Source organism: Lactuca serriola, chromosome 5, assembly GCF_051521515.1.
Source record: "Lactuca serriola cultivar US96UC23 chromosome 5, Lser_US96UC23_V15, whole genome shotgun sequence".
NCBI classification, from domain to species: Eukaryota; Viridiplantae; Streptophyta; class Magnoliopsida; order Asterales; family Asteraceae; genus Lactuca; species Lactuca serriola.
In genome coordinates this window covers 128501623-128510613 of record NC_136412.1, presented here as the reverse complement: position 1 = coordinate 128510613, position 8991 = coordinate 128501623, and the positions used below count along the sequence as shown (strand labels likewise).

At 37.7% G+C, this 8991-nt stretch overlaps 1 pseudogene; it reads left to right on the top strand.

The window, feature by feature from the left end:
* Window positions 1-7706: 7706 nt before the first annotated feature.
* On the top strand, window positions 7707-8634 carry LOC145049794 (secreted RxLR effector protein 161 pseudogene; annotated as a pseudogene).
* The last annotated feature ends 357 nt before the right edge of the window (window positions 8635-8991 follow it).

Below are 8991 nucleotides of genomic sequence, written 5' to 3'. Positions count from 1 at the left end.
AGATCTGATTTTGTATTGTTCTTATACCTAATTAGTCATTAGAAGTCTTGGATTCAAAGCATGTTTAATTAGAAAGCCTAGATCCAAGCATTAGGGTTTTGCATGCGCACATAGGAAAGTTCTTATGGCTAAAACCCATCAGTGGTATCAGAGCCTAGCTTGGTTTCTATTAAATTGTTGATTGTTTATATGATTCTTAACTGCAAAATTCGATTTTTTATGTTTCTGAGTCATGGACTCGGCGAGTCCCATAGTGGACTCGGCGAGTTGGCTTGACTCGGCGAGTCCAAGCGTCAGGAATGGCCAGATTCGGGATTTCTTGATGATTATCTTATGGAAACTTACCTTAATCATATTAGATCAGCCCTAATCTGATTTTTTTTATATATATGACTATAATCTTGATCTAATTAAAGATATTTATCAACTAATAAAATATTTAATTTCCTTATATGATAATTAATTAATTATTTTGATTAAATTGGTAATTATCTTGCAAGAAATCTTGAATAAATCAAATATAGATAATTATGCAATTAATTGTTAATTAAAATTATTTGTTATTTGATCCTCCATGCTTTAAATGTTTTAAAACTTGTCCTCAAGTTTTGAAATTTATGTTTTGTGATTAAAATTTTTAATTTAGACAATTTAAATTTCAAACCGTAGATTTTAAAAGTTTAAAATACAACCCTATACTAGTATAGTATTACAAGATTAATATATATATATATATATATATATATATATATATATATATATATATATATATATATATATATATATATATGTATATATAACTAAAATGTTAGTCTTACCATTAGTAGGCCTCATTCACGAAGCTGATCTATAAGGTGGGTATAAGGTTGCGGCCTATAAAATGGCGCTTAATGGGTGTACACTCACACCCACCGCTTGCTTGATCGGTGGAGGGTCGTTAGCCGAACGGGTAGGATAGGGCAACCTCATCCTCTCATTAAAAGTATAATAAGAAATATAAAGTAACTACATAATTTTAAAATTTCCCAATCTTAGTTACTTTAGGAAAAGTGAATTGATGCAATCCCATGAAATTACACTTTGCACCCTTGCTAAGAAGTTAGTGGAGCGTGTGTGGTTTACCGACACACTAATTGGTTCTAAGAAAAGGTGGCAAAGTGTGATTCATTGTTTATCATAGTTCGATGGAGCGTGTGTGGTTTACCGGCACATCGAATAGGTGATCGTTACAATGAAGGCACCATGTGAATTTGCATGGTAATTCACACCCGCTTTGTGATCCTCGGTATCCCAGTCACAAACAAGAGGGGCATATCAAGATTTAAACATGCCATTGAATAGTTTCAATGAATCTCATCCAAACCTAGGAATTCTCAATACATTTAGGACTTAAAGTTATGTTTTTGTGGTGGAGAATTAGTGAATCGTCATTCACTTACCTTCATATTATTTGCATGTTGGATTACGGCATCCCTTTTCTAATATGTAAATATTGTTGTTGGATCCTAGCCCTAATTTTTTCTTATTGGGTGATAATTAGGGATTCATATTCTAATCTATCTTTGTCCTTTCTATTTGTAGATGTCAAACGCAAACAACGCTGCTGCTAGTTCTTTCACATTGATGAGCCTTTGTCAAAAGGTCACTTTCGATGGGACGAACTTTAGTGAATGGATAAGATACATTCGCACCATTGCTCGCTATGAGGATAAGGAGTATGTCCTCGATGAGAAGCTCGAGAAGATTAACCCTGAAATCGCTACTCCGGCTGAAATGACCGCTTTTGAAACTCATGAGCGCGATGCAACGAAGGTACATTGCATCATGATAGCCACTATGAACTCCGAATTCCAAAAGTCCTATGAGGACATGTACCCGTACGAGATGCATCAAGACTTATTGGAGAGATACCACCAAAACGTGAGACAAGAGCGTTATGAGATTTTCACTAACATGATTTCCACTAAGATGGGTCATGGAGAGTCTCTTACCGTGCACCTGCAAAAGATGCAAAGGTATGTTGACCGCCTTCGCAAGTTGAATGTTGACTTTGGGGAAGACTTGGCGATCGACATGGTGCTTCATTCTTTGCCTCCGAGCTACAATCAATTTAGGATGACCTACCACATGAACAAAGAGGAGGTCACCCTAAGCAAACTCCAAGGTCTCTTAAGGGTCGCTGAGAGCAACTTCAAGGACAAGTCTGATGCACCAACTCCCAATCCATCCGCTGCTCCTGTCTTGGCTATTGGACAAGGAAAGGGAAAGAAGAGGAAGGCTTCGTCTAAGAACTATCACAAGGTTAAAGCCCGAGATGGTGCCTCTTCTAGTGGGACCAAAGTTGATCCTGCTAAGCCCTACCCTAACCCAAAGGAGGCAGAGTGCCACCACTGCCACAAGATAGGACATTGGAAGAGAAGCTGCCCAGAGTACCTGCAAGCCATCAAGGAAGGAAAGATCAAGCCGTCTTTTGCAGGTATATATACAATTAAATCTAATGAATCATCTCACACTATTTCTTGGGTTCTTGATACCGGTTGTGGTTACCACATTTGTTCTAATGTGCAGGGACTAAGAAGAAATAGGGATGTGGAGGCTTGAAGAATAAATGTAATCATGGGGAATAGAAGATCGTCGCATGTGACCAAGATTGGAGTGTATTCTTTAGTGCTTAGGAATGGTTTAAGTTTAGATTTGGACAATTGTTGTTATTCGCCAGAAATGGCTAGAAACATCATTTCATTTCATGGTTTGTTTAGACAAGGTTTTAGATTTTCTTTTAATAATGAGAATGGTTCTATTTTAGCTTATCTGAATGGTGTCTTTTATTTTGAAGCTATACCATGCAATGGAATTTATGAAACTGTTATGATTGTTGATAACTTAGGAAATGATGTTTTGAATATAGATTCTTCCAATAGTATGGATAAGGCATCCTTGTGGCATTGTCGCCTTGGACATGTCAACTAGAAACACATAGCCCAACTCCAAAAGGATGGAGTGTTGGATTCATTCGACCTTAGGGAAGATGACACATGCGAGTCTTGTTTGCTTGGTCAAATGACTAAGTCACCCTTCGCGGGTTCTTGCGAAAGGGGTGAGGGTCTGTTGGACCTAATACATACCGATGTATGTGGACCATTTAGATCAACTACGAAGGATGGGAACCACTTCTATTTGACTTTCACCGATGACTATAGTAGATATGAGTATATCTACTTAATCAAGCAAAAGTCAGAAACTTTTGAAAAGTTCAAAGAGTTCAAGAATGAAGTGGAGAATCAATTGGGCAGGAAAATCAAGATGCTTCGATCCGATCGAGGGGGAGAGTACCTAAGTCTTGAATTCCACGATTATCTCAAGGAGTGTGGAATAGTTTCACAATTGACGCCACCTAGGACACCGCAGTTGAATGGTGTGGCAGAAAGGCGTAATGGAACCTTATTGGATATGGTTCGCTCTATGATGAGTCATGCTTCACTACCTATCTCTTTTTGGGGGTATGCCTTAGAAACTACCACCCATATCCTTAACCGAGTCCCTACTAAGAAGTTTGCCAAAACACCTCACGAGATGTGGACGGGGAAAGCTCCCTCGTTGGCACATATCAAGGTTTGGGGTTGCGAGGCTTTCGTAAGACGAGATACTCACGACAAGCTCGAATCTCGGAGTGAGCGATGTATTTTCATCGGCTACCCGCAGAAATCCTTTGGATATCTCTTCTATAGACCGAAGGACAATGTTGTCTTCGTAGCAAGGAGAGGAGTTTTCCGAGAACGAGAACTCATAAGCCAAGGAGACAGTGGGAGGCAAATCGAGCTTGAAGAGATTCAAGAGTCGATAGATGTAGGAACCTCTACCGCTGGCACTCAACCCGAGGAGGAAACTCCGGTTGAACCAATTGACGAATCATTACCTCTTAGACGTTCCGATAGAGTTAGAGTTCAACCCTAGTTTTATGGTTTTCATATTACTACCGAGGGGGACACGTATATTAGTGATGGTACACTAATAAATCTTGATGAACCTAATAGCTATAAGGAAGCCATGGCAGGCCCGGAGTCTGCAAAGTGGAAATAGGCAATGGATAGCGAGATCCAATCCATGTATGATAACCATGTTTCGAATTTGGTTGATAATGTGCCCGAACGTAAGACCATTGGGTGCAAATGGATCTTCAAGAAGAAGACCGACGTGGATGGAAAAGTACACACATATAATGCGCGATTGGTCGCGAAGGGCTTTACTCAAACTCCCGGAGTTGACTATGATGAGACCTTTTCACTAGTTGCGAAGATAAAATCTATTAGAGTGATGCTGGCAATTGCCGCATTTCATGATTATGAGATTTGGCAAATGGATGTCAAGACCGCTTTCCTTAATGGGAAGTTGGCTGAGGATGTTTACATGGCTCATCCAGAGGGGTTTGTGGATCTGAAGCATCCGAATAGAGTGTGTAAGCTTGAGAAGTCCATTTAAGGACTTAAGCAAGCATCTCGCAGATGGAATCTTTGTTTCGATGAGAAAGTCAAAGAGTTTGGGTCTGTACGAAGCGAAGATGAATCGTGTGTATATGTCAAAGCCAGTGGGAGTATAGTAAGCTTTCTCGTTCTATATGTCGATGACATATTACTCATAGGAAACGACGTCCCGACTCTGCAGGAGGTTAAGTCCTGGCTCGGGAAGTGCTTCGCTATGAAGGACCTCGGAGAGGCTTCTTATATTTTGGTAATAAGGATAGTGAGAGAAAGAAGTAAGAGACTAATAGGACTTAGTCAGAACACTTACTTAGAGAAGGTACTAAAACGATTTAGTATGGAAAACTCGAAGAAGGGAGAATTACCGATACAAAGTAATGCCAAGTTGAGTAAGACTTAAAGTCCGAGTACCGAAGCTGAAATAGCATAAATAAGCCGAATACCATACGCTTCCGCAGTTGGCTCAATCATGTATGCTATGACTTGTACTCGCCCTGATGTAGCCTTTACTTTGAGCATGGTTAGTAGATATCAAGGGAATCCTGGCAGATCCCATTGGATTGCGGTGAAGAATAGCCTTTGCTTTCAGACCGACAGGGACAACTACCGTTCGCAGTCGGGCTGGGTCTTTACCCTGAATGGAGGAACAGTGACTTGGAAAAGTTCCAAGCAGGAAACCGTGGCTGATTCAACGTGTGAATCAGAATACATTGCAGCGAGCGAAGAATCGAAGGAGGCAATATGGCTGAAGAACTTCATTGGTGACCTTGGAGTTGTACCTGCCATAAAGGAGCCCATGGAGATTTTCTGTGATAATGAAGGAGCGGTTGCCTTGACCAAGGAACCGAGGGATCATGGTAGATCACAACATATCGACAGAAAATATCATTTTATTAGACATTGTGTAGAAGAAGGACAACTCGTAGTGAAGAGGATATCATCAGAAGATAACCCAGCTGATCCGCTTACGAAGGGACTGAGTAGGGTTAAGCACTTGCAGCATGCTAGGAGTATTGGGCTGAAGGATGATATTAGCATAGATTAGATAGTATTAGAAACGTGTAATAGATAAATGTAATTAACATTTGATGATTAAATAAAGGAGTTTTATTTATGAGTAATGTTACTATCTTATGTTAATTGTTTAACTATTGTTTCACTTTGCATGTTTTGACTTCCAGAATAATTGAATTTATTAAGAATAATCGAATTATTCAAATTGTCCACAATCGTTTGTATGTTGGAAGTACATATGAATGAAGATTGTCATGAATTGGTGTGTAGATTGTCTAAATGGTGTTAGACATAGCAAAGGGTTGCTGCAACATTCATGAGTGCTTATGAACTGGTTTTAAGCATTGGAACAAACCCGTGCTTGCTGGAATCACCTTATGGAATATGATATAAAAGGTGATCGCAAGACAATAATATCATATAGTCTTAAAACCTAGATATATTGTTTATTATTTATTAATTAGTTATACATTGATAATGCGAAAACGCATCAGTAACTCGGTGTTATAAAACGCATTGTTGTGTATAGTTTGTTAATGAAAAAGTAAATGCATATAAGTCGAAGTTTATCTGTAACTTTTATCCCAAGAAGGTAAAAGCGATATCTCGGCCGCTCGATGATTTGATTTGACTTATGTGTCGGGCTCGGTCAGAACTGAATTGATGTGTTCGATTAAGTTCTATGTCGAATAAATCAAAGATCGAGAAACCTAAATGCTTGACTAATCATTCCATAGAATTGTCAGCATGGTATCTAACAGAGGACTGTACAATCCCTTATCTAAAGGACAAGATTGATTAGATCATAGTTTGACAGCGTCTTTGAGAGCTACGATTGCAAATCGGATTGTACTTGTGCATATAGTTACTAGACTTATCCAAGTGGGAGACTGTTGGAATAGTGTCTAAGGCTGCAACTATATTAGGCAAGTATTTGACCCGATTGTGCATGGTCCTTTTGGGTTGCCTTCACCATAGAAACTTGACAGGATGATTTATTATGAGAGAATAAATATTATTAATATATTATGAGAATAATATAAGGAATAATAATATTGTTATTTGATTAATATAAGTCATAAATTAATTAGTATTAATTTGGTGACTTAAAGAGATTAATTAAATAAGAGGGTATAAACTGTCAATTGTTTGATAGTTACACTTTAGACTGTAAATCCTTATTGGATAGAGGATGGACGAATTCTAGAAGCTATGGATAGCTTAAAATCGTCCAAGGTTATCTAAGGAATGGATTTGGATTGCTTTAAGGAAAGATTATCCAACTAGGGTTTAAGCTGAAACCCTTAAGGAGTCTACAAGTATAAATAGACCCTCTGGCCAAGGGAATTCGGATCCAGTCTCAAGTAGAGAACCCCTGGCCGAATTTCCTCCCATCTCATCTCTCTCAAATCATCCTCCTTGCTATTTGGTGTTTGTAAGCCATTAGAGGAGTGACAATTGTGACTCTAGAGCTCCAAGACAACAAGATCAAACAAGAGATTCAAAGGTAAACTTCTAGATCTGATTTTGTATTGTTCTTATACCTAATTAGTCATTAGAAGTCTTGGATTCAAAGCATGTTTAATTAGAAAGCCTAGATCCAAGCATTAGGGTTTTGCATGCGTACATAGGAAAGTTCTTATGGCTAAAACCCATCAAAAACATCTTTTTTGAATGGTGGAAGTTTATATGAAACAACCAGAAGGTTTTGTTCTGCCTGGAAATGAGCAAAAAGTGTGTAGACATGTAAAATCATTGTATGGACTTAAAAAACTCCAAAACAATGGCATTTGAAGTTTGATGAAGTTATTTTGTCTAATGGTTTTTGTTTAAAACCAATCTGAGAAATGTGTTTATAGCCGTTTTGATTCATATGGATCTGGTGTGATCATTTGCTTGTATGTAGATGATATGGTTATTTTTGGCGCTGATCAAAATCAAATTAATGCAACAAAGAATTTGTTGTCTTGAAATTTTTCCATGAAGGATATGGGGGAGGTGGATGTAATCCTTGGAATAAGGATTAAATGGGTGAAAAAGGGACTTGCTATTACATAGTCACATTACATTGAGAAAATTCTCAAACGGTTCAATTATAGTGATTGTACACCCGTTAGCACCCCTATGGATTCAAGCATGAAGTTGATGCCTAATAGAGGCAGATTAGTTTCTCAACTTGATTACTCGTAGGGTATTGTTTCTTTGATGTATGCTATGACTAGCACTCGTCCCGATATAGCTTTCGTAGTAGGAAGATTGAGTAGATTTACTCATAATCCTAGTACTCAACATTGGCAAGCGGTTCATCGTGTTTTCAAGTATTTGAAAGGAACCAAGGATTATTGTTTGTGTTATTCAGGATTTCCTTCGGTTTTGGAAGGATATTCTGATGCAAGTTGGATATCCAATAGCGAAGATCATTCTTCTACAACTAGTTGGGTATTCTTGCTTGGTGGAGGTGCTATCTCATGGGCATCTAAGAAGCAATCTTGTATAACAAGTTCAACAATGGAATCTGAGTTTATTGCATTGGCTGCTGCAGGTAAGGAAGCAGAATGGTTAAAGAATTTGATTTATGAGATTCCATTGTGGAGGAAACCGATTTCATCATTATCTATCCGCTGTGATAGTGTTTCTACGTTGAGTAAAGCTTATAGTCAAGTTTATAATGGTAAATCGATACACATTGATGTTAGACATGGGATGACTAGAAATCCAATCATGGATGGTGTGATTTTGATTGAGTTTGTAAAATCACAACAAAATTTGGTGGACCATCTCACTAAGAGTTTGGTGCGAGACTTAGTGCACAAGTCTATTATAGGGATGGGCTTAAAGTCCTTGTAAATTCTTATAAATGAAACACCCAATTCCCAACTAATATAATGTTAGAGGTTGAATTCAATGTGGAAAGCTTATTTATATGAATTGGAACACACATTATAACTATCCCAAGGTACGTGTGTTTGAACTTGTAAAGACCAGGATGAATTTGATTGCTTAATGATTCTTTTGATAAAATGTATACAGGTACATGAATAAAAGAATCACATATATGATTGTGAAGTGTAGTCGCACTTCAAAGAGCTTGGGACTTGGCTTTTATACGATCAAGAATGGATTGGGACACACGGCTTTATAATTAGTTTCAAGTTATTTTGTTGAGATGATTGTAAAACTAATGTGTATATTATCTTCAGATATTCAAAAGAGTTGATGGGTTCAATCTTTGAGATACCTTGATTTCTCGAATGTTTGAAATGTGTAATATACTAATATGAAAATTCAATCGTATCGATATTTTTATTTATGCATTAGTTTTGTTTCTTTTGTTTTTAAGTTTGTTAATTCAAGGTTACACTAAAATAGGGGAGGATTGTTGGTGATTTTGTCACCAAATATATTTTAGTGTAATGGATTTAACAAGTGTTTCAAGAATAACGTTTTAGTTATCATACAAGTTAGGAGGTGTGGGAGTGCACACTTGTATTTACTAAAC